At 54.9% G+C, this 26,003-nt stretch overlaps 27 non-coding genes across 27 annotated transcripts; all 27 read left to right on the top strand.

Annotated features, from left to right (window-relative positions):
* Nucleotides 1–271: 271 nt before the first annotated feature.
* Nucleotides 272–390, top strand: LOC126090201 (5S ribosomal RNA). The gene has a single exon (XR_007521061.1). It is a non-coding gene; the product is annotated as a 5S ribosomal RNA (ribosomal RNA).
* Nucleotides 391–1,227: 837 nt separating this feature from the next.
* Nucleotides 1,228–1,346, top strand: LOC126089062 (5S ribosomal RNA). The gene has a single exon (XR_007520406.1). It is a non-coding gene; the product is annotated as a 5S ribosomal RNA (ribosomal RNA).
* Nucleotides 1,347–2,185: 839 nt separating this feature from the next.
* Nucleotides 2,186–2,304, top strand: LOC126089208 (5S ribosomal RNA). Its single transcript, XR_007520543.1, has one exon. It is a non-coding gene; the product is annotated as a 5S ribosomal RNA (ribosomal RNA).
* An 844-nt stretch (nt 2,305–3,148) lies between these two features.
* Nucleotides 3,149–3,267, top strand: LOC126090200 (5S ribosomal RNA). Its single transcript, XR_007521060.1, has one exon. It is a non-coding gene; the product is annotated as a 5S ribosomal RNA (ribosomal RNA).
* Nucleotides 3,268–4,103: 836 nt separating this feature from the next.
* On the top strand, nt 4,104–4,222 carry LOC126090199 (5S ribosomal RNA). Its single transcript, XR_007521059.1, has one exon. It is a non-coding gene; the product is annotated as a 5S ribosomal RNA (ribosomal RNA).
* Nucleotides 4,223–5,066: 844 nt separating this feature from the next.
* LOC126090198 (5S ribosomal RNA) lies at nt 5,067–5,185 on the top strand. Its single transcript, XR_007521058.1, has one exon. It is a non-coding gene; the product is annotated as a 5S ribosomal RNA (ribosomal RNA).
* Nucleotides 5,186–6,026: 841 nt separating this feature from the next.
* On the top strand, nt 6,027–6,145 carry LOC126090196 (5S ribosomal RNA). Its single transcript, XR_007521056.1, has one exon. It is a non-coding gene; the product is annotated as a 5S ribosomal RNA (ribosomal RNA).
* Nucleotides 6,146–6,991: 846 nt separating this feature from the next.
* Nucleotides 6,992–7,110, top strand: LOC126090195 (5S ribosomal RNA). Its single transcript, XR_007521055.1, has one exon. It is a non-coding gene; the product is annotated as a 5S ribosomal RNA (ribosomal RNA).
* Nucleotides 7,111–7,956: 846 nt separating this feature from the next.
* LOC126090194 (5S ribosomal RNA) lies at nt 7,957–8,075 on the top strand. Its single transcript, XR_007521054.1, has one exon. It is a non-coding gene; the product is annotated as a 5S ribosomal RNA (ribosomal RNA).
* An 842-nt stretch (nt 8,076–8,917) lies between these two features.
* On the top strand, nt 8,918–9,036 carry LOC126090193 (5S ribosomal RNA). The gene has a single exon (XR_007521053.1). It is a non-coding gene; the product is annotated as a 5S ribosomal RNA (ribosomal RNA).
* Nucleotides 9,037–9,892: 856 nt separating this feature from the next.
* On the top strand, nt 9,893–10,011 carry LOC126090192 (5S ribosomal RNA). Its single transcript, XR_007521052.1, has one exon. It is a non-coding gene; the product is annotated as a 5S ribosomal RNA (ribosomal RNA).
* An 837-nt stretch (nt 10,012–10,848) lies between these two features.
* LOC126089061 (5S ribosomal RNA) lies at nt 10,849–10,967 on the top strand. The gene has a single exon (XR_007520405.1). It is a non-coding gene; the product is annotated as a 5S ribosomal RNA (ribosomal RNA).
* An 836-nt stretch (nt 10,968–11,803) lies between these two features.
* Nucleotides 11,804–11,922, top strand: LOC126090191 (5S ribosomal RNA). Its single transcript, XR_007521051.1, has one exon. It is a non-coding gene; the product is annotated as a 5S ribosomal RNA (ribosomal RNA).
* An 847-nt stretch (nt 11,923–12,769) lies between these two features.
* Nucleotides 12,770–12,888, top strand: LOC126089059 (5S ribosomal RNA). Its single transcript, XR_007520403.1, has one exon. It is a non-coding gene; the product is annotated as a 5S ribosomal RNA (ribosomal RNA).
* An 837-nt stretch (nt 12,889–13,725) lies between these two features.
* Nucleotides 13,726–13,844, top strand: LOC126090190 (5S ribosomal RNA). Its single transcript, XR_007521050.1, has one exon. It is a non-coding gene; the product is annotated as a 5S ribosomal RNA (ribosomal RNA).
* An 842-nt stretch (nt 13,845–14,686) lies between these two features.
* On the top strand, nt 14,687–14,805 carry LOC126090189 (5S ribosomal RNA). Its single transcript, XR_007521049.1, has one exon. It is a non-coding gene; the product is annotated as a 5S ribosomal RNA (ribosomal RNA).
* An 846-nt stretch (nt 14,806–15,651) lies between these two features.
* Nucleotides 15,652–15,770, top strand: LOC126090188 (5S ribosomal RNA). Its single transcript, XR_007521048.1, has one exon. It is a non-coding gene; the product is annotated as a 5S ribosomal RNA (ribosomal RNA).
* An 840-nt stretch (nt 15,771–16,610) lies between these two features.
* Nucleotides 16,611–16,729, top strand: LOC126090186 (5S ribosomal RNA). The gene has a single exon (XR_007521047.1). It is a non-coding gene; the product is annotated as a 5S ribosomal RNA (ribosomal RNA).
* Nucleotides 16,730–17,576: 847 nt separating this feature from the next.
* LOC126090184 (5S ribosomal RNA) lies at nt 17,577–17,695 on the top strand. Its single transcript, XR_007521045.1, has one exon. It is a non-coding gene; the product is annotated as a 5S ribosomal RNA (ribosomal RNA).
* An 842-nt stretch (nt 17,696–18,537) lies between these two features.
* On the top strand, nt 18,538–18,656 carry LOC126090183 (5S ribosomal RNA). Its single transcript, XR_007521044.1, has one exon. It is a non-coding gene; the product is annotated as a 5S ribosomal RNA (ribosomal RNA).
* Nucleotides 18,657–19,503: 847 nt separating this feature from the next.
* On the top strand, nt 19,504–19,622 carry LOC126090182 (5S ribosomal RNA). Its single transcript, XR_007521043.1, has one exon. It is a non-coding gene; the product is annotated as a 5S ribosomal RNA (ribosomal RNA).
* Nucleotides 19,623–20,463: 841 nt separating this feature from the next.
* LOC126090181 (5S ribosomal RNA) lies at nt 20,464–20,582 on the top strand. The gene has a single exon (XR_007521042.1). It is a non-coding gene; the product is annotated as a 5S ribosomal RNA (ribosomal RNA).
* An 847-nt stretch (nt 20,583–21,429) lies between these two features.
* LOC126089212 (5S ribosomal RNA) lies at nt 21,430–21,548 on the top strand. The gene has a single exon (XR_007520547.1). It is a non-coding gene; the product is annotated as a 5S ribosomal RNA (ribosomal RNA).
* Nucleotides 21,549–22,389: 841 nt separating this feature from the next.
* On the top strand, nt 22,390–22,508 carry LOC126090180 (5S ribosomal RNA). Its single transcript, XR_007521041.1, has one exon. It is a non-coding gene; the product is annotated as a 5S ribosomal RNA (ribosomal RNA).
* An 839-nt stretch (nt 22,509–23,347) lies between these two features.
* LOC126090179 (5S ribosomal RNA) lies at nt 23,348–23,466 on the top strand. The gene has a single exon (XR_007521040.1). It is a non-coding gene; the product is annotated as a 5S ribosomal RNA (ribosomal RNA).
* An 857-nt stretch (nt 23,467–24,323) lies between these two features.
* LOC126089058 (5S ribosomal RNA) lies at nt 24,324–24,442 on the top strand. The gene has a single exon (XR_007520402.1). It is a non-coding gene; the product is annotated as a 5S ribosomal RNA (ribosomal RNA).
* Nucleotides 24,443–25,279: 837 nt separating this feature from the next.
* Nucleotides 25,280–25,398, top strand: LOC126090178 (5S ribosomal RNA). The gene has a single exon (XR_007521039.1). It is a non-coding gene; the product is annotated as a 5S ribosomal RNA (ribosomal RNA).
* The last annotated feature ends 605 nt before the right edge of the window (nt 25,399–26,003 follow it).

The following is a 26,003-nucleotide window of genomic DNA, read 5'->3' as shown; positions in this document are numbered from 1 at the left end:
AGATGCGTCCTCCGCTAGTGTCGAAGGCTGCACGCGCCCAGCGAATGACAGGGGGTGCAACGAGCAGCAGTGCGTCTCACACACGCGGCGGTGCGCCCGCCAATTCGGCCGTCACTCTGCTGGGACGCCGGGGGCGCCTCCCCGCGCCGTCCTCGAGGAACTGGCGGTTGCGGAAGGAAGCGCTTTCGTCAAATGCGGCCGAAAACTAACATTTTGTGTGTTGGGAGAAAAGCCGAACGCGAATTCTGCCGTGCTCCTACATTAGATGAGCGCCAACGGCCATACCATGATGAATACACCGGTTCTCGTCCGATCACCGAAGTTAAGCATCATCGGGCCCGGCTAGTACTTGGATGGGTGACCGCCTGGGAAACCCGGGTGCTGTTGGCTCCCTTACTGTTTTTTTTTTTGTTATGTCGCCAGCCCAATTTTCAAACTACCTTTCTGTTGTGACAAAGATGCTTCCTTAAGCCTTTTAAACTACTGTAATGGAACGAAAATGCAGTAATTAACTCAGTTTGAGGGAGAATGTGCTAACCAAGTTTGCCAAGAAGACTTTGAAAACGACAAAACACTACGAATCGGCAGGTGATTTCTGAAATACGTCACCGCCTATTGTTGTGTAGGTGTGTTGAGTTCCAAATTTGATTTGTAACCACGAACTTATTCCTTAGTCGTCTCGTCTCGTCTCGTCTCGTCCCGCAGACGTTTGTCGTGCTTGCGCTGTCATATGGACCACGACCCGAGCGGCAGCGAGCGGCAGTCGAGCAAAGTCGGGACAAGTCGGGACGGGGACAGGGACAGGGATAGGAATGGTGCGAATGCACTGCAAACTACGCAGACACCTGGTGTGAGGCGAGGCGAGGCGAGGCGAGGAAGCCCACATCGCTACCAGTGGGCCCTCCAGCACGACACTGCCACACCCCGCACAGGCCCTCCGCTGAACACCAGGGACAAGATGCGTCCTCCGCTAGTGTCGAAGGCTGCACGCGCCCAGCGAATGACAGGGGGTGCAACGAGCAGCAGTGCGTCTCACACACGCGGCGGTGCGCCCGCCAATTCGGCCGTCACTCTGCTGGGACGCCGGGCGCGCCTTCCCGCGCCGTCCTCGAGGAACTGGCGGTTGCGGAAGGAAGCGCTTTCGTCAAATGCGGCCGAAAACTAACATTTTGTGTGTTGGGAGAAAAGCCGAACGAGAATTCTGCCGTGCTCCTACATTAGATGAGCGCCAACGGCCATACCATGATGAATACACCGGTTCTCGTCCGATCACCGAAGTTAAGCATCATCGGGCCCGTCTAGTACTTGGATGGGTGACCGCCTGGGAAACCCGGGTGCTGTTGGCTCCCTTCCTGTTTTTTTTTTTTGTTATGTCGCCAGCCCAATTTTCAAACTACCTTTCTGTTGTGACAAAGATGCTTCCTTAAGCCTTTTAAACTACTGTAATGGTACGAAAATGCAGTAATTAACTCTGTTTGAGGGAGAATGTGCTAACCAAGTTTGCCAAGAAGACTTTGAAAACGACAAAACAGTACGAATCGGCAGATGATTTATGAAATACGTCACCGCCTATTGTTGTGTAGGAGTGTAGAGTTCCAAATTTGATTTGTAACCACGAATTTATTCCTTAGTCGTCTCGTCTCGTCTCGTCCCGCAGACGTTTGTCGTGCTTGCGCTGTCATATGGACTACGACCCGAGCGGCAGCGAGCGGCAGTCGAGCAAAGTCGGGACAAGTCGGGACGGGGACAGGGACAGGGATAGGAATGGTGCGAATGCACTGCAAACTTACGCAGACACCAGGTGTGAGGCGAGGCGAGGCGAGGCGAGGCGAGGAAGCCCACATCGCTACCAGTGGGCCCTCCAGCACGACACTGCCACACCCCGCACAGGCCCTCCGCTGAACACCAGGGACAAGATGCGTCCTCCGCTAGTGTCGAAGGCTGCACGCGCCCAGCGAATGACAGGGGGTGCAACGAGCAGCAGTGCGTCTCACACACGCGGCGGTGCGCCCGCCAATTCGGCCGTCACTCTGCTGGGACGCCGGGCGCGCCTCCCCGCGCCGTCCTCGAGGAACTGGCGGTTGCGGAAGGAAGCGCTTTCGTCAAATGCGGCCGAAAACTAACATTTTGTGTGTTGGGAGATAAGCCGAACGCGAATTCTGCCGTGCTCCTACATTAGATGAGCGCCAACGGCCATACCATGATGAATACACCGGTTCTCGTCCGATCACCGAAGTTAAGCATCATCGGGCCCGGCTAGTACTTGGATGGGTGACCGCCTGGGAAACCCGGGTGCTGTTGCCTCCCTTCCTGTTTTTTTTTTTTTTTTTGTTATGTCGCCATCCCAAATTTCAAACTACCTTTCTGTTGTGACAAAGATGCTTCCTTAAGCCTTTTAAACTACTGTAATGGTACGAAAATGCAGTAATTAACTCAGTTTGAGGGAGAATGTGCTAACCAAGTTTGCCAAAAAGACTTTGAAAACGACAAAACAGTACGAATCGGCAGGTGATTTCTGAAATACGTCACCGCCTATTGTTGTGTAGGAGTGTAGAGTTCCAAATTTGATTTGTAACCACGAATTTATTCCTTAGTCGTCTCGTCTCGTCTCGTCCCGCAGACGTTTGTCGTGCTTGCGCTGTCATATGGACTACGACCCGAGCGGCAGCGAGCGGCAGTCGAGCAAAGTCGGGACAAGTCGGGACGGGGACAGGGACAGGGATAGGAATGGTGCGAATGCACTGCAAACTTACGCAGACACCTGGTGTGAGGCGAGGTGAGGCGAGGCGAGGCGAGGAAGCCCACATCGCTACCAGTGGGCCCTCCAGCACGACACTGCCACACCCCGCACAGGCCCTCCGCTGAACACCAGGGACAAGATGCGTCCTCCGCTAGTGTCGAAGGCTGCACGCGCCCAGCGAATGACAGGGGGTGCAACGAGCAGCAGTGCGTCTCACACACGCGGCGGTGCGCCCGCCAATTCGGCCGTCACTCTGCTGGGACGCCGGGCGCGCCTCCCCGCGCCGTCCTCGAGGAACTGGCGGTTGCGGAAGGAAGCGCTTTCGTCAAATGCGGCCGAAAACTAACATTTTGTGTGTTGGGAGAAAAGCCGAACGCGAATTCTGCCGTGCTCCTACATTAGATGAGCGCCAACGGCCATACCATGATGAATACACCGGTTCTCGTCCGATCACCGAAGTTAAGCATCATCGGGCCCGGCTAGTACTTGGATGGGTGACCGCCTGGGAAACCCGGGTGCTGTTGGCTCCCTTCATGTTTTTTTTTTTTTTGTTATGTCGCCATCCCAAATTTCAAACTACCTTTCTGTTGTGACAAAGATGCTTCCTTAAGCCTTTTAAACTACTGTAATGGTACGAAAATGCAGTAATTAACTCAGTTTGAGGGAGAATGTGCTAACCAAGTTTGCCAAAAAGACTTTGAAAACGACAAAACAGTACGAATCGGCAGGTGATTTCTGAAATACGTCACCGCCTATTGTTGTGTAGGAGTGTAGAGTTCCAAATTTGATTTGTAACCACGAATTTATTCCTTAGTCGTCTCGTCTCGTCTCGTCCCGCAGACGTTTGTCGTGCTTGCGCTGTCATATGGACTACGACCCGAGCGGCAGCGAGCGGCAGTCGAGCAAAGTCGGGACAAGTCGGGACGGGGACAGGGACAGGGATAGGAATGGTGCGAATGCACTGCAAACTTACGCAGACACCTGGTGTGAGGCGAGGCGAGGCGAGGCGAGGAAGCCCACATCGCTACCAGTGGGCCCTCCAGCACGACACTGCCACACCCCGCACAGGCCCTCCGCTGAACACCAGGGACAAGATGCGTCCTCCGCTAGTGTCGAAGGCTGCACGCGCCCAGCGAATGACAGGGGGTGCAACGAGCAGCAGTGCGTCTCACACACGCGGCGGTGCGCCCGCCAATTCGGCCGTCACTCTGCTGGGACGCCGGGCGCGCCTCCCCGCGCCGTCCTCGAGGAACTGGCGGTTGCGGAAGGAAGCGCTTTCGTCAAATGCGGCCGAAAACTAACATTTTGTGTGTTGGGAGAAAAGCCGAACGCGAATTCTGCCGTGCTCCTACATTAGATGAGCGCCAACGGCCATACCATGATGAATACACCGGTTCTCGTCCGATCACCGAAGTTAAGCATCATCGGGCCCGGCTAGTACTTGGATGGGTGACCGCCTGGGAAACCCGGGTGCTGTTGGCTCCCTTCCTGTTTTTTTTTTTTTTTTTGTTATGTCGCCATCCCAAATTTCAAACTACCTTTCTGTTGTGACAAAGATGCTTCCTTAAGCCTTTTAAACTACTGTAATGGTACGAAAATGCAGTAATTAACTCAGTTTGAGGGAGAATGTGCTAACCAAGTTTGCCAAAAAGACTTTGAAAACGACAAAACAGTACGAATCGGCAGGTGATTTCTGAAATACGTCACCGCCTATTGTTGTGTAGGAGTGTAGAGTTCCAAATTTGATTTGTAACCACGAATTTATTCCTTAGTCGTCTCGTCTCGTCTCGTCCCGCAGACGTTTGTCGTGCTTGCGCTGTCATATGGACTACGACCCGAGCGGCAGCGAGCGGCAGTCGAGCAAAGTCGGGACAAGTCGGGACGGGGACAGGGACAGGGATAGGAATGGTGCGAATGCACTGCAAACTTACGCAGACACCTGGTGTGAGGCGAGGTGAGGCGAGGCGAGGCGAGGAAGCCCACATCGCTACCAGTGGGCCCTCCAGCACGACACTGCCACACCCCGCACAGGCCCTCCGCTGAACACCAGGGACAAGATGCGTCCTCCGCTAGTGTCGAAGGCTGCACGCGCCCAGCGAATGACAGGGGGTGCAACGAGCAGCAGTGCGTCTCACACACGCGGCGGTGCGCCCGCCAATTCGGCCGTCACTCTGCTGGGACGCCGGGCGCGCCTCCCCGCGCCGTCCTCGAGGAACTGGCGGTTGCGGAAGGAAGCGCTTTCGTCAAATGCGGCCGAAAACTAACATTTTGTGTGTTGGGAGAAAAGCCGAACGCGAATTCTGCCGTGCTCCTACATTAGATGAGCGCCAACGGCCATACCATGATGAATACACCGGTTCTCGTCCGATCACCGAAGTTAAGCATCATCGGGCCCGGCTAGTACTTGGATGGGTGACCGCCTGGGAAACCCGGGTGCTGTTGGCTCCCTTCATGTTTTTTTTTTTTTTGTTATGTCGCCATCCCAAATTTCAAACTACCTTTCTGTTGTGACAAAGATGCTTCCTTAAGCCTTTTAAACTACTGTAATGGTACGAAAATGCAGTAATTAACTCAGTTTGAGGGAGAATGTGCTAACCAAGTTTGCCAAAAAGACTTTGAAAACGACAAAACAGTACGAATCGGCAGGTGATTTCTGAAATACGTCACCGCCTATTGTTGTGTAGGAGTGTAGAGTTCCAAATTTGATTTGTAACCACGAATTTATTCCTTAGTCGTCTCGTCTCGTCTCGTCCCGCAGACGTTTGTCGTGCTTGCGCTGTCATATGGGCTACGACCCGAGCGGCAGCGAGCGGCAGTCGAGCAAAGTCGGGACAAGTCGGGACGGGGACAGGGACAGGGATAGGAATGGTGCGAATGCACTGCAAACTTACGCAGACACCTGGTGTGAGGCGAGGCGAGGCGAGGCGAGGCGAGGAAGCCCACATCGCTACCAGTGGGCCCTCCAGCACGACACTGCCACACCCCGCACAGGCCCTCCGCTGAACACCAGGGACAAGATGCGTCCTCCGCTAGTGTCGAAGGCTGCACGCGCCCAGCGAATGACAGGGGGTGCAACGAGCAGCAGTGCGTCTCACACACGCGGCGGTGCGCCCGCCAATTCGGCCGTCACTCTGCTGGGACGCCGGGCGCGCCTCCCCGCGCCGTCCTCGAGGAACTGGCGGTTGCGGAAGGAAGCGCTTTCGTCAAATGCGGCCGAAAACTAACATTTTGTGTGTTGGGAGAAAAGCCGAACGCGAATTCTGCCGTGCTCCTACATTAGATGAGCGCCAACGGCCATACCATGATGAATACACCGGTTCTCGTCCGATCACCGAAGTTAAGCATCATCGGGCCCGGCTAGTACTTGGATGGGTGACCGCCTGGGAAACCCGGGTGCTGTTGGCTCCCTTACTGTTTTTTTTTTGTTATGTCGCCAGCCCAATTTTCAAACTACCTTTCTGTTGTGACAAAGATGCTTCCTTAAGCCTTTTAAACTACTGTAATGGAACGAAAATGCAGTAATTAACTCAGTTTGAGGGAGAATGTGCTAACCAAGTTTGCCAAGAAGACTTTGAAAACGACAAAACACTACGAATCGGCAGGTGATTTCTGAAATACGTCACCGCCTATTGTTGTGTAGGTGTGTTGAGTTCCAAATTTGATTTGTAACCACGAACTTATTCCTTAGTAGTCTCGTCTCGTCTCGTCTCGTCCCGCAGACGTTTGTCGTGCTTGCGCTGTCATATGGACCACGACCCGAGCGGCAGCGAGCGGCAGTCGAGCAAAGTCGGGACAAGTCGGGACGGGGACAGGGACAGGGATAGGAATGGTGCGAATGCACTGCAAACTACGCAGACACCTGGTGTGAGGCGAGGCGAGGCGAGGCGAGGCGAGGCGAGGAAGCCCACATCGCTACCAGTGGGCCCTCCAGCACGACACTGCCACACCCCGCACAGGCCCTCCGCTGAACACCAGGGACAAGATGCGTCCTCCGCTAGTGTCGAAGGCTGCACGCGCCCAGCGAATGACAGGGGGTGCAACGAGCAGCAGTGCGTCTCACACACGCGGCGGTGCGCCCGCCAATTCGGCCGTCACTCTGCTGGGACGCCGGGCGCGCCTCCCCGCGCCGTCCTCGAGGAACTGGCGGTTGCGGAAGGAAGCGCTTTCGTCAAATGCGGCCGAAAACTAACATTTTGTGTGTTGGGAGAAAAGCCGAACGCGAATTCTGCCGTGCTCCTACATTAGATGAGCGCCAACGGCCATACCATGATGAATACACCGGTTCTCGTCCGATCACCGAAGTTAAGCATCATCGGGCCCGGCTAGTACTTGGATGGGTGACCGCCTGGGAAACCCGGGTGCTGTTGGCTCCCTTACTGTTTTTTTTTCGTTATGTCGCCAGCCCAATTTTCAAACTACCTTTCTGTTGTGACAAAGATGCTTCCTTAAGCCTTTTAAACTACTGTAATGGAACGAAAATGCAGTAATTAACTCAGTTTGAGGGAGAATGTGCTAACCAAGTTTGCCAAGAAGACTTTGAAAACGACAAAACACTACGAATCGGCAGGTGATTTCTGAAATACGTCACCGCCTATTGTTGTGTAGGTGTGTTGAGTTCCAAATTTGATTTGTAACCACGAACTTATTCCTTAGTAGTCTCGTCTCGTCTCGTCTCGTCCCGCAGACGTTTGTCGTGCTTGCGCTGTCATATGGACCACGACCCGAGCGGCAGCGAGCGGCAGTCGAGCAAAGTCGGGACAAGTCGGGACGGGGACAGGGACAGGGATAGGAATGGTGCGAATGCACTGCAAACTACGCAGACACCTGGTGTGAGGCGAGGCGAGGCGAGGCGAGGCGAGGCGAGGAAGCCCACATCGCTACCAGTGGGCCCTCCAGCACGACACTGCCACACCCCGCACAGGCCCTCCGCTGAACACCAGGGACAAGATGCGTCCTCCGCTAGTGTCGAAGGCTGCACGCGCCCAGCGAATGACAGGGGGTGCAACGAGCAGCAGTGCGTCTCACACACGCGGCGGTGCGCCCGCCAATTCGGCCGTCACTCTGCTGGGACGCCGGGCGCGCCTCCCCGCGCCGTCCTCGAGGAACTGGCGGTTGCGGAAGGAAGCGCTTTCGTCAAATGCGGCCGAAAACTAACATTTTGTGTGTTGGGAGAAAAGCCGAACGCGAATTCTGCCGTGCTCCTACATTAGATGAGCGCCAACGGCCATACCATGATGAATACACCGGTTCTCGTCCGATCACCGAAGTTAAGCATCATCGGGCCCGGCTAGTACTTGGATGGGTGACCGCCTGGGAAACCCGGGTGCTGTTGGCTCCCTTCCTGTTTTTTTTTTTTTTTGTTATGTCGCCATCCCAAATTTCAAACTACCTTTCTGTTGTGACAAAGATGCTTCCTTAAGCCTTTTAAACTACTGTAATGGTACGAAAATGCAGTAATTAACTCAGTTTGAGGGAGAATGTGCTAACCAAGTTTGCCAAAAAGACTTTGAAAACGACAAAACAGTACGAATCGGCAGGTGATTTCTGAAATACGTCACCGCCTATTGTTGTGTAGGAGTGTAGAGTTCCAAATTTGATTTGTAACCACGAATTTATTCCTTAGTCGTCTCGTCTCGTCTCGTCCCGCAGACGTTTGTCGTGCTTGCGCTGTCATATGGACTACGACCCGAGCGGCAGCGAGCGGCAGTCGAGCAAAGTCGGGACAAGTCGGGACGGGGACAGGGACAGGGATAGGAATGGTGCGAATGCACTGCAAACTTACGCAGACACCTGGTGTGAGGCGAGGCGAGGCGAGGCGAGGCGAGGAAGCCCACATCGCTACCAGTGGGCCCTCCAGCACGACACTGCCACACCCCGCACAGGCCCTCCGCTGAACACCAGGGACAAGATGCGTCCTCCGCTAGTGTCGAAGGCTGCACGCGCCCAGCGAATGACAGGGGGTGCAACGAGCAGCAGTGCGTCTCACACACGCGGCGGTGCGCCCGCCAATTCGGCCGTCACTCTGCTGGGACGCCGGGCGCGCCTCCCCGCGCCGTCCTCGAGGAACTGGCGGTTGCGGAAGGAAGCGCTTTCGTCAAATGCGGCCGAAAACTAACATTTTGTGTGTTGGGAGAAAAGCCGAACGCGAATTCTGCCGTGCTCCTACATTAGATGAGCGCCAACGGCCATACCATGATGAATACACCGGTTCTCGTCCGATCACCGAAGTTAAGCATCATCGGGCCCGGCTAGTACTTGGATGGGTGACCGCCTGGGAAACCCGGGTGCTGTTGGCTCCCTTACTGTTTTTTTTTTGTTATGTCGCCATCCCAAATTTCAAACTACCTTTCTGTTGTGACAAAGATGCTTCCTTAAGCCTTTTAAACTACTGTAATGGAACGAAAATGCAGTAATTAACTCAGTTTGAGGGAGAATGTGCTAACCAAGTTTGCCAAGAAGACTTTGAAAACGACAAAACACTACGAATCGGCAGGTGATTTCTGAAATACGTCACCGCCTATTGTTGTGTAGGTGTGTTGAGTTCCAAATTTGATTTGTAACCACGAACTTATTCCTTAGTCGTCTCGTCTCGTCTCGTCTCGTCCCGCAGACGTTTGTCGTGCTTGCGCTGTCATATGGACCACGACCCGAGCGGCAGCGAGCGGCAGTCGAGCAAAGTCGGGACAAGTCGGGACGGGGACAGGGACAGGGATAGGAATGGTGCGAATGCACTGCAAACTACGCAGACACCTGGTGTGAGGCGAGGCGAGGCGAGGCGAGGCGAGGCGAGGCGAGGCGAGGAAGCCCACATCGCTACCAGTGGGCCCTCCAGCACGACACTGCCACACCCCGCACAGGCCCTCCGCTGAACACCAGGGACAAGATGCGTCCTCCGCTAGTGTCGAAGGCTGCACGCGCCCAGCGAATGACAGGGGGTGCAACGAGCAGCAGTGCGTCTCACACACGCGGCGGTGCGCCCGCCAATTCGGCCGTCACTCTGCTGGGACGCCGGGCGCGCCTCCCCGCGCCGTCCTCGAGGAACTGGCGGTTGCGGAAGGAAGCGCTTTCGTCAAATGCGGCCGAAAACTAACATTTTGTGTGTTGGGAGAAAAGCCGAACGCGAATTCTGCCGTGCTCCTACATTAGATGAGCGCCAACGGCCATACCATGATGAATACACCGGTTCTCGTCCGATCACCGAAGTTAAGCATCATCGGGCCCGGCTAGTACTTGGATGGGTGACCGCCTGGGAAACCCGGGTGCTGTTGGCTCCCTTACTGTTTTTTTTTTTGTTATGTCGCCAGCCCAATTTTCAAACTACCTTTCTGTTGTGACAAAGATGCTTCCTTAAGCCTTTTAAACTACTGTAATGGAACGAAAATGCAGTAATTAACTCAGTTTGAGGGAGAATGTGCTAACCAAGTTTGCCAAGAAGACTTTGAAAACGACAAAACACTACGAATCGGCAGGTGATTTCTGAAATACGTCACCGCCTATTGTTGTGTAGGTGTGTTGAGTTCCAAATTTGATTTGTAACCACGAACTTATTCCTTAGTCGTCTCGTCTCGTCTCGTCTCGTCCCGCAGACGTTTGTCGTGCTTGCGCTGTCATATGGACCACGACCCGAGCGGCAGCGAGCGGCAGTCGAGCAAAGTCGGGACAAGTCGGGACGGGGACAGGGACAGGGATAGGAATGGTGCGAATGCACTGCAAACTACGCAGACACCTGGTGTGAGGCGAGGCGAGGCGAGGCGAGGAAGCCCACATCGCTACCAGTGGGCCCTCCAGCACGACACTGCCACACCCCGCACAGGCCCTCCGCTGAACACCAGGGACAAGATGCGTCCTCCGCTAGTGTCGAAGGCTGCACGCGCCCAGCGAATGACAGGGGGTGCAACGAGCAGCAGTGCGTCTCACACACGCGGCGGTGCGCCCGCCAATTCGGCCGTCACTCTGCTGGGACGCCGGGCGCGCCTCCCCGCGCCGTCCTCGAGGAACTGGCGGTTGCGGAAGGAAGCGCTTTCGTCAAATGCGGCCGAAAACTAACATTTTGTGTGTTGGGAGAAAAGCCGAACGCGAATTCTGCCGTGCTCCTACATTAGATGAGCGCCAACGGCCATACCATGATGAATACACCGGTTCTCGTCCGATCACCGAAGTTAAGCATCATCGGGCCCGTCTAGTACTTGGATGGGTGACCGCCTGGGAAACCCGGGTGCTGTTGGCTCCCTTACTGTTTTTTTTTTGTTATGTCGCCAGCCCAATTTTCAAACTACCTTTCTGTTGTGACAAAGATGCTTCCTTAAGCCTTTTAAACTACTGTAATGGAACGAAAATGCAGTAATTAACTCAGTTTGAGGGAGAATGTGCTAACCAAGTTTGCCAAGAAGACTTTGAAAACGACAAAACACTACGAATCGGCAGGTGATTTCTGAAATACGTCACCGCCTATTGTTGTGTAGGTGTGTTGAGTTCCAAATTTGATTTGTAACCACGAACTTATTCCTTAGTCGTCTCGTCTCGTCTCGTCTCGTCCCGCAGACGTTTGTCGTGCTTGCGCTGTCATATGGACCACGACCCGAGCGGCAGCGAGCGGCAGTCGAGCAAAGTCGGGACAAGTCGGGACGGGGACAGGGACAGGGATAGGAATGGTGCGAATGCACTGCAAACTACGCAGACACCTGGTGTGAGGCGAGGCGAGGCGAGGCGAGGAAGCCCACATCGCTACCAGTGGGCTCTCCAGCACGACACTGCCACACCCCGCACAGGCCCTCCGCTGAACACCAGGGACAAGATGCGTCCTCCGCTAGTGTCGAAGGCTGCACGCGCCCAGCGAATGACAGGGGGTGCAACGAGCAGCAGTGCGTCTCACACACGCGGCGGTGCGCCCGCCAATTCGGCCGTCACTCTGCTGGGACGCCGGGCGCGCCTCCCCGCGCCGTCCTCGAGGAACTGGCGGTTGCGGAAGGAAGCGCTTTCGTCAAATGCGGCCGAAAACTAACATTTTGTGTGTTGGGAGAAAAGCCGAACGCGAATTCTGCCGTGCTCCTACATTAGATGAGCGCCAACGGCCATACCATGATGAATACACCGGTTCTCGTCCGATCACCGAAGTTAAGCATCATCGGGCCCGGCTAGTACTTGGATGGGTGACCGCCTGGGAAACCCGGGTGCTGTTGGCTCCCTTACTGTTTTTTTTTTTGTTATGTCGCCAGCCCAATTTTCAAACTACCTTTCTGTTGTGACAAAGATGCTTCCTTAAGCCTTTTAAACTACTGTAATGGAACGAAAATGCAGTAATTAACTCAGTTTGAGGGAGAATGTGCTAACCAAGTTTGCCAAGAAGACTTTGAAAACGACAAAACACTACGAATCGGCAGGTGATTTCTGAAATACGTCACCGCCTATTGTTGTGTAGGTGTGTTGAGTTCCAAATTTGATTTGTAACCACGAACTTATTCCTTAGTCGTCTCGTCTCGTCTCGTCTCGTCCCGCAGACGTTTGTCGTGCTTGCGCTGTCATATGGACCACGACCCGAGCGGCAGCGAGCGGCAGTCGAGCAAAGTCGGGACAAGTCGGGACGGGGACAGGGACAGGGATAGGAATGGTGCGAATGCACTGCAAACTACGCAGACACCTGGTGTGAGGCGAGGCGAGGCGAGGCGAGGCGAGGCGAGGAAGCCCACATCGCTACCAGTGGGCCCTCCAGCACGACACTGCCACACCCCGCACAGGCCCTCCGCTGAACACCAGGGACAAGATGCGTCCTCCGCTAGTGTCGAAGGCTGCACGCGCCCAGCGAATGACAGGGGGTGCAACGAGCAGCAGTGCGTCTCACACACGCGGCGGTGCGCCCGCCAATTCGGCCGTCACTCTGCTGGGACGCCGGGCGCGCCTCCCCGCGCCGTCCTCGAGGAACTGGCGGTTGCGGAAGGAAGCGCTTTCGTCAAATGCGGCCGAAAACTAACATTTTGTGTGTTGGGAGAAAAGCCGAACGCGAATTCTGCCGTGCTCCTACATTAGATGAGCGCCAACGGCCATACCATGATGAATACACCGGTTCTCGTCCGATCACCGAAGTTAAGCATCATCGGGCCCGTCTAGTACTTGGATGGGTGACCGCCTGGGAAACCCGGGTGCTGTTGGCTCCCTTACTGTTTTTTTTTTGTTATGTCGCCAGCCCAATTTTCAAACTACCTTTCTGTTGTGACAAAGATGCTTCCTTAAGCCTTTTAAACTACTGTAATGGAACGAAAATGCAGTAATTAACCCAGTTTGAGGGAGAATGTGCTAACCAAGTTTGCCAAGAAGACTTTGAAAACGACAAAACACTACGAATCGGCAGGTGATTTCTGAAATACGTCACCGCCTATTGTTGTGTAGGAGTGTAGAGTTCCAAATTTGATTTGTAACCACGAATTTATTCCTTAGTCGTCTCGTCTCGTCTCGTCCCGCAGACGTTTGTCGTGCTTGCGCTGTCATATGGACTACGACCCGAGCGGCAGCGAGCGGCAGTCGAGCAAAGTCGGGACAAGTCGGGACGGGGACAGGGACAGGGATAGGAATGGTGCGAATGCACTGCAAACTTACGCAGACACCTGGTGTGTGGCGAGGCGAGGCGAGGCGAGGCGAGGAAGCCCACATCGCTACCAGTGGGCCCTCCAGCACGACACTGCCACACCCCGCACAGGCCCTCCGCTGAACACCAGGGACAAGATGCGTCCTCCGCTAGTGTCGAAGGCTGCACGCGCCCAGCGAATGACAGGGGGTGCAACGAGCAGCAGTGCGTCTCACACACGCGGCGGTGCGCCCGCCAATTCGGCCGTCACTCTGCTGGGACGCCGGGCGCGCCTCCCCGCGCCGTCCTCGAGGAACTGGCGGTTGCGGAAGGAAGCGCTTTCGTCAAATGCGGCCGAAAACTAACATTTTGTGTGTTGGGAGAAAAGCCGAACGCGAATTCTGCCGTGCTCCTACATTAGATGAGCGCCAACGGCCATACCATGATGAATACACCGGTTCTCGTCCGATCACCGAAGTTAAGCATCATCGGGCCCGGCTAGTACTTGGATGGGTGACCGCCTGGGAAACCCGGGTGCTGTTGGCTCCCTTCCTGTTTTTTTTTTTTTTTGTTATGTCGCCATCCCAAATTTCAAACTACCTTTCTGTTGTGACAAAGATGCTTCCTTAAGCCTTTTAAACTACTGTAATGGTACGAAAATGCAGTAATTAACTCAGTTTGAGGGAGAATGTGCTAACCAAGTTTGCCAAAAAGACTTTGAAAACGACAAAACAGTACGAATCGGCAGGTGATTTCTGAAATACGTCACCGCCTATTGTTGTGTAGGAGTGTAGAGTTCCAAATTTGATTTGTAACCACGAATTTATTCCTTAGTCGTCTCGTCTCGTCTCGTCCCGCAGACGTTTGTCGTGCTTGCGCTGTCATATGGACTACGACCCGAGCGGCAGCGAGCGGCAGTCGAGCAAAGTCGGGACAAGTCGGGACGGGGACAGGGACAGGGATAGGAATGGTGCGAATGCACTGCAAACTTACGCAGACACCTGGTGTGAGGCGAGGTGAGGCGAGGCGAGGCGAGGAAGCCCACATCGCTACCAGTGGGCCCTCCAGCACGACACTGCCACACCCCGCACAGGCCCTCCGCTGAACACCAGGGACAAGATGCGTCCTCCGCTAGTGTCGAAGGCTGCACGCGCCCAGCGAATGACAGGGGGTGCAACGAGCAGCAGTGCGTCTCACACACGCGGCGGTGCGCCCGCCAATTCGGCCGTCACTCTGCTGGGACGCCGGGCGCGCCTCCCCGCGCCGTCCTCGAGGAACTGGCGGTTGCGGAAGGAAGCGCTTTCGTCAAATGCGGCCGAAAACTAACATTTTGTGTGTTGGGAGAAAAGCCGAACGCGAATTCTGCCGTGCTCCTACATTAGATGAGCGCCAACGGCCATACCATGATGAATACACCGGTTCTCGTCCGATCACCGAAGTTAAGCATCATCGGGCCCGGCTAGTACTTGGATGGGTGACCGCCTGGGAAACCCGGGTGCTGTTGGCTCCCTTACTGTTTTTTTTTTGTTATGTCGCCAGCCCAATTTTCAAACTACCTTTCTGTTGTGACAAAGATGCTTCCTTAAGCCTTTTAAACTACTGTAATGGAACGAAAATGCAGTAATTAACTCAGTTTGAGGGAGAATGTGCTAACCAAGTTTGCCAAGAAGACTTTGAAAACGACAAAACACTACGAATCGGCAGGTGATTTCTGAAATACGTCACCGCCTATTGTTGTGTAGGTGTGTTGAGTTCCAAATTTGATTTGTAACCACGAACTTATTCCTTAGTCGTCTCGTCTCGTCTCGTCTCGTCCCGCAGACGTTTGTCGTGCTTGCGCTGTCATATGGACCACGACCCGAGCGGCAGCGAGCGGCAGTCGAGCAAAGTCGGGACAAGTCGGGACGGGGACAGGGACAGGGATAGGAATGGTGCGAATGCACTGCAAACTACGCAGACACCTGGTGTGAGGCGAGGCGAGGCGAGGCGAGGCGAGGCGAGGAAGCCCACATCGCTACCAGTGGGCCCTCCAGCACGACACTGCCACACCCCGCACAGGCCCTCCGCTGAACACCAGGGACAAGATGCGTCCTCCGCTAGTGTCGAAGGCTGCACGCGCCCAGCGAATGACAGGGGGTGCAACGAGCAGCAGTGCGTCTCACACACGCGGCGGTGCGCCCGCCAATTCGGCCGTCACTCTGCTGGGACGCCGGGCGCGCCTCCCCGCGCCGTCCTCGAGGAACTGGCGGTTGCGGAAGGAAGCGCTTTCGTCAAATGCGGCCGAAAACTAACATTTTGTGTGTTGGGAGAAAAGCCGAACGCGAATTCTGCCGTGCTCCTACATTAGATGAGCGCCAACGGCCATACCATGATGAATACACCGGTTCTCGTCCGATCACCGAAGTTAAGCATCATCGGGCCCGGCTAGTACTTGGATGGGTGACCGCCTGGGAAACCCGGGTGCTGTTGGCTCCCTTCCTGTTTTTTTTTTTTTGTTATGTTGCCATCCCAAATTTCAAACTACCTTTCTGTTGTGACAAAGATGCTTCCTTAAGCCTTTTAAACTACTGTAATGGTACGAAAATGCAGTAATTAACTCAGTTTGAGGGAGAATGTGCTAACCAAGTTTGCCAAAAAGACTTTGAAAACGACAAAACAGTACGAATCGGCAGGTGATTTCTGAAATACGTCACCGCCTATTGTTGTGTAGGAGTGTAGAGTTCCAAATTTGATTTGTAACCACGAATTTATTCCTTAGTCGTCTCGTCTCGTCTCGTCCCGCAGACGTTTGTCGTGCTTGCGCTGTCATATGGACTACGACCCGAGCGGCAGCGAGCGGCAGTCGAGCAAAGTCGGGACAAGTCGGGACGGGGACAGGGACAGGGATAGGAATGGTGCGAATGCACTGCAAACTTACGCAGACACCTGGTGTGAGGCGAGGCGAGGCGAGGCGAGGCGAGGAAGCCCACATCGCTACCAGTGGGCCCTCCAGCACGACACTGCCACACCCCGCACAGGCCCTCCGCTGAACACCAGGGACAAGATGCGTCCTCCGCTAGTGTCGAAGGCTGCACGCGCCCAGCGAATGACAGGGGGTGCAACGAGCAGCAGTGCGTCTCACACACGCGGCGGTGCGCCCGCCAATTCGGCCGTCACTCTGCTGGGACGCCGGGCGCGCCTCCCCGCGCCGTCCTCGAGGAACTGGCGGTTGCGGAAGGAAGCGCTTTCGTCAAATGCGGCCGAAAACTAACATTTTGTGTGTTGGGAGAAAAGCCGAACGCGAATTCTGCCGTGCTCCTACATTAGATGAGCGCCAACGGCCATACCATGATGAATACACCGGTTCTCGTCCGATCACCGAAGTTAAGCATCATCGGGCCCGGCTAGTACTTGGATGGGTGACCGCCTGGGAAACCCGGGTGCTGTTGGCTCCCTTACTGTTTTTTTTTTTGTTATGTCGCCAGCCCAATTTTCAAACTACCTTTCTGTTGTGACAAAGATGCTTCCTTAAGCCTTTTAAACTACTGTAATGGAACGAAAATGCAGTAATTAACTCAGTTTGAGGGAGAATGTGCTAACCAAGTTTGCCAAGAAGACTTTGAAAACGACAAAACACTACGAATCGGCAGGTGATTTCTGAAATACGTCACCGCCTATTGTTGTGTAGGTGTGTTGAGTTCCAAATTTGATTTGTAACCACGAACTTATTCCTTAGTCGTCTCGTCTCGTCTCGTCTCGTCCCGCAGACGTTTGTCGTGCTTGCGCTGTCATATGGACCACGACCCGAGCGGCAGCGAGCGGCAGTCGAGCAAAGTCGGGACAAGTCGGGACGGGGACAGGGACAGGGATAGGAATGGTGCGAATGCACTGCAAACTACGCAGACACCTGGTGTGAGGCGAGGCGAGGCGAGGCGAGGCGAGGCGAGGAAGCCCACATCGCTACCAGTGGGCCCTCCAGCACGACACTGCCACACCCCGCACAGGCCCTCCGCTGAACACCAGGGACAAGATGCGTCCTCCGCTAGTGTCGAAGGCTGCACGCGCCCAGCGAATGACAGGGGGTGCAACGAGCAGCAGTGCGTCTCACACACGCGGCGGTGCGCCCGCCAATTCGGCCGTCACTCTGCTGGGACGCCGGGCGCGCCTCCCCGCGCCGTCCTCGAGGAACTGGCGGTTGCGGAAGGAAGCGCTTTCGTCAAATGCGGCCGAAAACTAACATTTTGTGTGTTGGGAGAAAAGCCGAACGCGAATTCTGCCGTGCTCCTACATTAGATGAGCGCCAACGGCCATACCATGATGAATACACCGGTTCTCGTCCGATCACCGAAGTTAAGCATCATCGGGCCCGGCTAGTACTTGGATGGGTGACCGCCTGGGAAACCCGGGTGCTGTTGGCTCCCTTCCTGTTTTTTTTTTTTTTTGTTATGTCGCCATCCCAAATTTCAAACTACCTTTCTGTTGTGACAAAGATGCTTCCTTAAGCCTTTTAAACTACTGTAATGGTACGAAAATGCAGTAATTAACTCAGTTTGAGGGAGAATGTGCTAACCAAGTTTGCCAAAAAGACTTTGAAAACGACAAAACAGTACGAATCGGCAGTTGATTTCTGAAATACGTCACCGCCTATTGTTGTGTAGGAGTGTAGAGTTCCAAATTTGATTTGTAACCACGAATTTATTCCTTAGTCGTCTCGTCTCGTCTCGTCCCGCAGACGTTTGTCGTGCTTGCGCTGTCATATGGACTACGACCCGAGCGGCAGCGAGCGGCAGTCGAGCAAAGTCGGGACAAGTCAGGACGGGGACAGGGACAGGGATAGGAATGGTGCGAATGCACTGCAAACTTACGCAGACACCTGGTGTGAGGCGAGGTGAGGCGAGGCGAGGCGAGGAAGCCCACATCGCTACCAGTGGGCCCTCCAGCACGACACTGCCACACCCCGCACAGGCCCTCCGCTGAACACCAGGGACAAGATGCGTCCTCCGCTAGTGTCGAAGGCTGCACGCGCCCAGCGAATGACAGGGGGTGCAACGAGCAGCAGTGCGTCTCACACACGCGGCGGTGCGCCCGCCAATTCGGCCGTCACTCTGCTGGGACGCCGGGCGCGCCTCCCCGCGCCGTCCTCGAGGAACTGGCGGTTGCGGAAGGAAGCGCTTTCGTCAAATGCGGCCGAAAACTAACATTTTGTGTGTTGGGAGAAAAGCCGAACGCGAATTCTGCCGTGCTCCTACATTAGATGAGCGCCAACGGCCATACCATGATGAATACACCGGTTCTCGTCCGATCACCGAAGTTAAGCATCATCGGGCCCGGCTAGTACTTGGATGGGTGACCGCCTGGGAAACCCGGGTGCTGTTGGCTCCCTTACTGTTTTTTTTTTTGTTATGTCGCCAGCCCAATTTTCAAACTACCTTTCTGTTGTGACAAAGATGCTTCCTTAAGCCTTTTAAACTACTGTAATGGAACGAAAATGCAGTAATTAACTCAGTTTGAGGGAGAATGTGCTAACCAAGTTTGCCAAGAAGACTTTGAAAACGACAAAACACTACGAATCGGCAGGTGATTTCTGAAATACGTCACCGCCTATTGTTGTGTAGGTGTGTTGAGTTCCAAATTTGATTTGTAACCACGAACTTATTCCTTAGTCGTCTCGTCTCGTCTCGTCTCGTCCCGCAGACGTTTGTCGTGCTTGCGCTGTCATATGGACCACGACCCGAGCGGCAGCGAGCGGCAGTCGAGCAAAGTCGGGACAAGTCGGGACGGGGACAGGGACAGGGATAGGAATGGTGCGAATGCACTGCAAACTACGCAGACACCTGGTGTGAGGCGAGGCGAGGCGAGGCGAGGCGAGGCGAGGAAGCCCACATCGCTACCAGTGGGCCCTCCAGCACGACACTGCCACACCCCGCACAGGCCCTCCGCTGAACACCAGGGACAAGAAGCGTCCTCCGCTAGTGTCGAAGGCTGCACGCGCCCAGCGAATGACAGGGGGTGCAACGAGCAGCAGTGCGTCTCACACACGCGGCGGTGCGCCCGCCAATTCGGCCGTCACTCTGCTGGGACGCCGGGCGCGCCTCCCCGCGCCGTCCTCGAGGAACTGGCGGTTGCGGAAGGAAGCGCTTTCGTCAAATGCGGCCGAAAACTAACATTTTGTGTGTTGGGAGAAAAGCCGAACGCGAATTCTGCCGTGCTCCTACATTAGATGAGCGCCAACGGCCATACCATGATGAATACACCGGTTCTCGTCCGATCACCGAAGTTAAGCATCATCGGGCCCGGCTAGTACTTGGATGGGTGACCGCCTGGGAAACCCGGGTGCTGTTGGCTCCCTTCCTGTTTTTTTTTTTTTTGTTATGTCGCCATCCCAAATTTCAAACTACCTTTCTGTTGTGACAAAGATGCTTCCTTAAGCCTTTTAAACTACTGTAATGGTACGAAAATGCAGTAATTAACTCAGTTTGAGGGAGAATGTGCTAACCAAGTTTGCCAAAAAGACTTTGAAAACGACAAAACAGTACGAATCGGCAGGTGATTTCTGAAATACGTCACCGCCTATTGTTGTGTAGGAGTGTAGAGTTCCAAATTTGATTTGTAACCACGAATTTATTCCTTAGTCGTCTCGTCTCGTCTCGTCCCGCAGACGTTTGTCGTGCTTGCGCTGTCATATGGACTACGACCCGAGCGGCAGCGAGCGGCAGTCGAGCAAAGTCGGGACAAGTCGGGACGGGGACAGGGACAGGGATAGGAATGGTGCGAATGCACTGCAAACTTACGCAGACACCTGGTGTGAGGCGAGGCGAGGCGAGGCGAGGCGAGGAAGCCCACATCGCTACCAGTGGGCCCTCCAGCACGACACTGCCACACCCCGCACAGGCCCTCCGCTGAACACCAGGGACAAGATGCGTCCTCCGCTAGTGTCGAAGGCTGCACGCGCCCAGCGAATGACAGGGGGTGCAACGAGCAGCAGTGCGTCTCACACACGCGGCGGTGCGCCCGCCAATTCGGCCGTCACTCTGCTGGGACGCCGGGCGCGCCTCCCCGCGCCGTCCTCGAGGAACTGGCGGTTGCGGAAGGAAGCGCTTTCGTCAAATGCGGCCGAAAACTAACATTTTGTGTGTTGGGAGAAAAGCCGAACGCGAATTCTGCCGTGCTCCTACATTAGATGAGCGCCAACGGCCATACCATGATGAATACACCGGTTCTCGTCCGATCACCGAAGTTAAGCATCATCGGGCCCGGCTAGTACTTGGATGGGTGACCGCCTGGGAAACCCGGGTGCTGTTGGCTCCCTTACTGTTTTTTTTTTTGTTATGTCGCCAGCCCAATTTTCAAACTACCTTTCTGTTGTGACAAAGATGCTTCCTTAAGCCTTTTAAACTACTGTAATGGAACGAAAATGCAGTAATTAACTCAGTTTGAGGGAGAATGTGCTAACCAAGTTTGCCAAGAAGACTTTGAAAACGACAAAACACTACGAATCGGCAGGTGATTTCTGAAATACGTCACCGCCTATTGTTGTGTAGGTGTGTTGAGTTCCAAATTTGATTTGTAACCACGAACTTATTCCTTAGTCGTCTCGTCTCGTCTCGTCTCGTCCCGCAGACGTTTGTCGTGCTTGCGCTGTCATATGGACCACGACCCGAGCGGCAGCGAGCGGCAGTCGAGCAAAGTCGGGACAAGTCGGGACGGGGACAGGGACAGGGATAGGAATGGTGCGAATGCACTGCAAACTACGCAGACACCTGGTGTGAGGCGAGGCGAGGCGAGGCGAGGCGAGGCGAGGAAGCCCACATCGCTACCAGTGGGCCCTCCAGCACGACACTGCCACACCCCGCACAGGCCCTCCGCTGAACACCAGGGACAAGATGCGTCCTCCGCTAGTGTCGAAGGCTGCACGCGCCCAGCGAATGACAGGGGGTGCAACGAGCAGCAGTGCGTCTCACACACGCGGCGGTGCGCCCGCCAATTCGGCCGTCACTCTGCTGGGACGCCGGGCGCGCCTCCCCGCGCCGTCCTCGAGGAACTGGCGGTTGCGGAAGGAAGCGCTTTCGTCAAATGCGGCCGAAAACTAACATTTTGTGTGTTGGGAGAAAAGCCGAACGCGAATTCTGCCGTGCTCCTACATTAGATGAGCGCCAACGGCCATACCATGATGAATACACCGGTTCTCGTCCGATCACCGAAGTTAAGCATCATCAGGCCCGGCTAGTACTTGGATGGGTGACCGCCTGGGAAACCCGGGTGCTGTTGGCTCCCTTCCTGTTTTTTTTTTTTTTGTTATGTCGCCATCCCAAATTTCAAACTACCTTTCTGTTGTGACAAAGATGCTTCCTTAAGCCTTTTAAACTACTGTAATGGTACGAAAATGCAGTAATTAACTCAGTTTGAGGGAGAATGTGCTAACCAAGTTTGCCAAAAAGACTTTGAAAACGACAAAACAGTACGAATCGGCAGGTGATTTCTGAAATACGTCACCGCCTATTGTTGTGTAGGAGTGTAGAGTTCCAAATTTGATTTGTAACCACGAATTTATTCCTTAGTCGTCTCGTCTCGTCTCGTCCCGCAGACGTTTGTCGTGCTTGCGCTGTCATATGGACTACGACCCGAGCGGCAGCGAGCGGCAGTCGAGCAAAGTCGGGACAAGTCGGGACGGGGACAGGGACAGGGATAGGAATGGTGCGAATGCACTGCAAACTTACGCAGACACCTGGTGTGAGGCGAGGCGAGGCGAGGCGAGGCGAGGAAGCCCACATCGCTACCAGTGGGCCCTCCAGCACGACACTGCCACACCCCGCACAGGCCCTCCGCTGAACACCAGGGACAAGATGCGTCCTCCGCTAGTGTCGAAGGCTGCACGCGCCCAGCGAATGACAGGGGGTGCAACGAGCAGCAGTGCGTCTCACACACGCGGCGGTGCGCCCGCCAATTCGGCCGTCACTCTGCTGGGACGCCGGGCGCGCCTCCCCGCGCCGTCCTCGAGGAACTGGCGGTTGCGGAAGGAAGCGCTTTCGTCAAATGCGGCCGAAAACTAACATTTTGTGTGTTGGGAGAAAAGCCGAACGCGAATTCTGCCGTGCTCCTACATTAGATGAGCGCCAACGGCCATACCATGATGAATACACCGGTTCTCGTCCGATCACCGAAGTTAAGCATCATCGGGCCCGGCTAGTACTTGGATGGGTGACCGCCTGGGAAACCCGGGTGCTGTTGGCTCCCTTACTGTTTTTTTTTTTTGTTATGTCGCCAGCCCAATTTTCAAACTACCTTTCTGTTGTGACAAAGATGCTTCCTTAAGCCTTTTAAACTACTGTAATGGAACGAAAATGCAGTAATTAACTCAGTTTGAGGGAGAATGTGCTAACCAAGTTTGCCAAGAAGACTTTGAAAACGACAAAACACTACGAATCGGCAGGTGATTTCTGAAATACGTCACCGCCTATTGTTGTGTAGGAGTGTAGAGTTCCAAATTTGATTTGTAACCACGAATTTATTCCTTAGTCGTCTCGTCTCGTCTCGTCCCGCAGACGTTTGTCGTGCTTGCGCTGTCATATGGACTACGACCCGAGCGGCAGCGAGCGGCAGTCGAGCAAAGTCGGGACAAGTCGGGACGGGGACAGGGACAGGGATAGGAATGGTGCGAATGCACTGCAAACTTACGCAGACACCTGGTGTGAGGCGAGGCGAGGCGAGGCGAGGCGAGGAAGCCCACATCGCTACCAGTGGGCCCTCCAGCACGACACTGCCACACCCCGCACAGGCCCTCCGCTGAACACCAGGGACAAGATGCGTCCTCCGCTAGTGTCGAAGGCTGCACGCGCCCAGCGAATGACAGGGGGTGCAACGAGCAGCAGTGCGTCTCACACACGCGGCGGTGCGCCCGCCAATTCGGCCGTCACTCTGCTGGGACGCCGGGCGCGCCTCCCCGCGCCGTCCTCGAGGAACTGGCGGTTGCGGAAGGAAGCGCTTTCGTCAAATGCGGCCGAAAACTAACATTTTGTGTGTTGGGAGAAAAGCCGAACGCGAATTCTGCCGTGCTCCTACATTAGATGAGCGCCAACGGCCATACCATGATGAATACACCGGTTCTCGTCCGATCACCGAAGTTAAGCATCATCGGGCCCGGCTAGTACTTGGATGGGTGACCGCCTGGGAAACCCGGGTGCTGTTGGCTCCCTTCCTGTTTTTTTTTTTTTTTTGTTATTTCGCCATCCCAAATTTCAAACTACCTTTCTGTTGTGACAAAGATGCTTCCTTAAGCCTTTTAAACTACTGTAATGGAACGAAAATGCAGTAATTAACTCAGTTTGAGGGAGAATGTGCTAACCAAGTTTGCCAAGAAGACTTTGAAAACGACAAAACACTACGAATCGGCAGGTGATTTCTGAAATACGTCACCGCCTATTGTTGTGTAGGTGTGTTGAGTTCCAAATTTGATTTGTAACCACGAACTTATTCCTTAGTCGTCTCGTCTCGTCTCGTCTCGTCTCGTCCCGCAGACGTTTGTCGTGCTTGCGCTGTCATATGGACCACGACCCGAGCGGCAGCGAGCGGCAGTCGAGCAAAGTCGGGACAAGTCGGGACGGGGACAGGGACAGGGATAGGAATGGTGCGAATGCACTGCAAACTACGCAGACACCTGGTGTGAGGCGAGGCGAGGCGAGGCGAGGCGAGGCGAGGAAGCCCACATCGCTACCAGTGGGCCCTCCAGCACGACACTGCCACACCCCGCACAGGCCCTCCGCTGAACACCAGGGACAAGATGCGTCCTCCGCTAGTGTCGAAGGCTGCACGCGCCCAGCGAATGACAGGGGGTGCAACGAGCAGCAGTGCGTCTCACACACGCGGCGGTGCGCCCGCCAATTCGGCCGTCACTCTGCTGGGACGCCGGGCGCGCCTCCCCGCGCCGTCCTCGAGGAACTGGCGGTTGCGGAAGGAAGCGCTTTCGTCAAATGCGGCCGAAAACTAACATTTTGTGTGTTGGGAGAAAAGCCGAACGCGAATTCTGCCGTGCTCCTACATTAGATGAGCGCCAACGGCCATACCATGATGAATACACCGGTTCTCGTCCGATCACCGAAGTTAAGCATCATCGGGCCCGTCTAGTACTTGGATGGGTGACCGCCTGGGAAACCCGGGTGCTGTTGGCTCCCTTACTGTTTTTTTTTTGTTATGTCGCCAGCCCAATTTTCAAACTACCTTTCTGTTGTGACAAAGATGCTTCCTTAAGCCTTTTAAACTACTGTAATGGAACGAAAATGCAGTAATTAACTCAGTTTGAGGGAGAATGTGCTAACCAAGTTTGCCAAGAAGACTTTGAAAACGACAAAACACTACGAATCGGCAGGTGATTTCTGAAATACGTCACCGCCTATTGTTGTGTAGGAGTGTAGAGTTCCAAATTTGATTTGTAACCACGAATTTATTCCTTAGTCGTCTCGTCTCGTCTCGTCCCGCAGACGTTTGTCGTGCTTGCGCTGTCATATGGACTACGACCCGAGCGGCAGCGAGCGGCAGTCGAGCAAAGTCGGGACAAGTCGGGACGGGGACAGGGACAGGGATAGGAATGGTGCGAATGCACTGCAAACTTACGCAGACACCTGGTGTGAGGCGAGGCGAGGCGAGGCGAGGCGAGGAAGCCCACATCGCTACCAGTGGGCCCTCCAGCACGACACTGCCACACCCCGCACAGGCCCTCCGCTGAACACCAGGGACAAGATGCGTCCTCCGCTAGTGTCGAAGGCTGCACGCGCCCAGCGAATGACAGGGGGTGCAACGAGCAGCAGTGCGTCTCACACACGCGGCGGTGCGCCCGCCAATTCGGCCGTCACTCTGCTGGGACGCCGGGCGCGCCTCCCCGCGCCGTCCTCGAGGAACTGGCGGTTGCGGAAGGAAGCGCTTTCGTCAAATGCGGCCGAAAACTAACATTTTGTGTGTTGGGAGAAAAGCCGAACGCGAATTCTGCCGTGCTCCTACATTAGATGAGCGCCAACGGCCATACCATGATGAATACACCGGTTCTCGTCCGATCACCGAAGTTAAGCATCATCGGGCCCGGCTAGTACTTGGATGGGTGACCGCCTGGGAAACCCGGGTGCTGTTGGCTCCCTTACTGTTTTTTTTTTTGTTATGTCGCCAGCCCAATTTTCAAACTACCTTTCTGTTGTGACAAAGATGCTTCCTTAAGCCTTTTAAACTACTGTAATGGAACGAAAATGCAGTAATTAACTCAGTTTGAGGGAGAATGTGCTAACCAAGTTTGCCAAGAAGACTTTGAAAACGACAAAACACTACGAATCGGCAGGTGATTTCTGAAATACGTCACCGCCTATTGTTGTGTAGGTGTGTTGAGTTCCAAATTTGATTTGTAACCACGAACTTATTCCTTAGTCGTCTCGTCTCGTCTCGTCTCGTCCCGCAGACGTTTGTCGTGCTTGCGCTGTCATATGGACCACGACCCGAGCGGCAGCGAGCGGCAGTCGAGCAAAGTCGGGACAAGTCGGGACGGGGACAGGGACAGGGATAGGAATGGTGCGAATGCACTGCAAACTACGCAGACACCTGGTGTGAGGCGAGGCGAGGCGAGGCGAGGCGAGGCGAGGAAGCCCACATCGCTACCAGTGGGCCCTCCAGCACGACACTGCCACACCCCGCACAGGCCCTCCGCTGAACACCAGGGACAAGATGCGTCCTCCGCTAGTGTCGAAGGCT

This window comes from Schistocerca cancellata, chromosome 6 (assembly GCF_023864275.1).
Source record: "Schistocerca cancellata isolate TAMUIC-IGC-003103 chromosome 6, iqSchCanc2.1, whole genome shotgun sequence".
NCBI lineage: Eukaryota > Metazoa > Arthropoda > Insecta > Orthoptera > Acrididae > Schistocerca > Schistocerca cancellata.
This window is presented reverse-complemented; position numbering and strand designations above follow the sequence as displayed.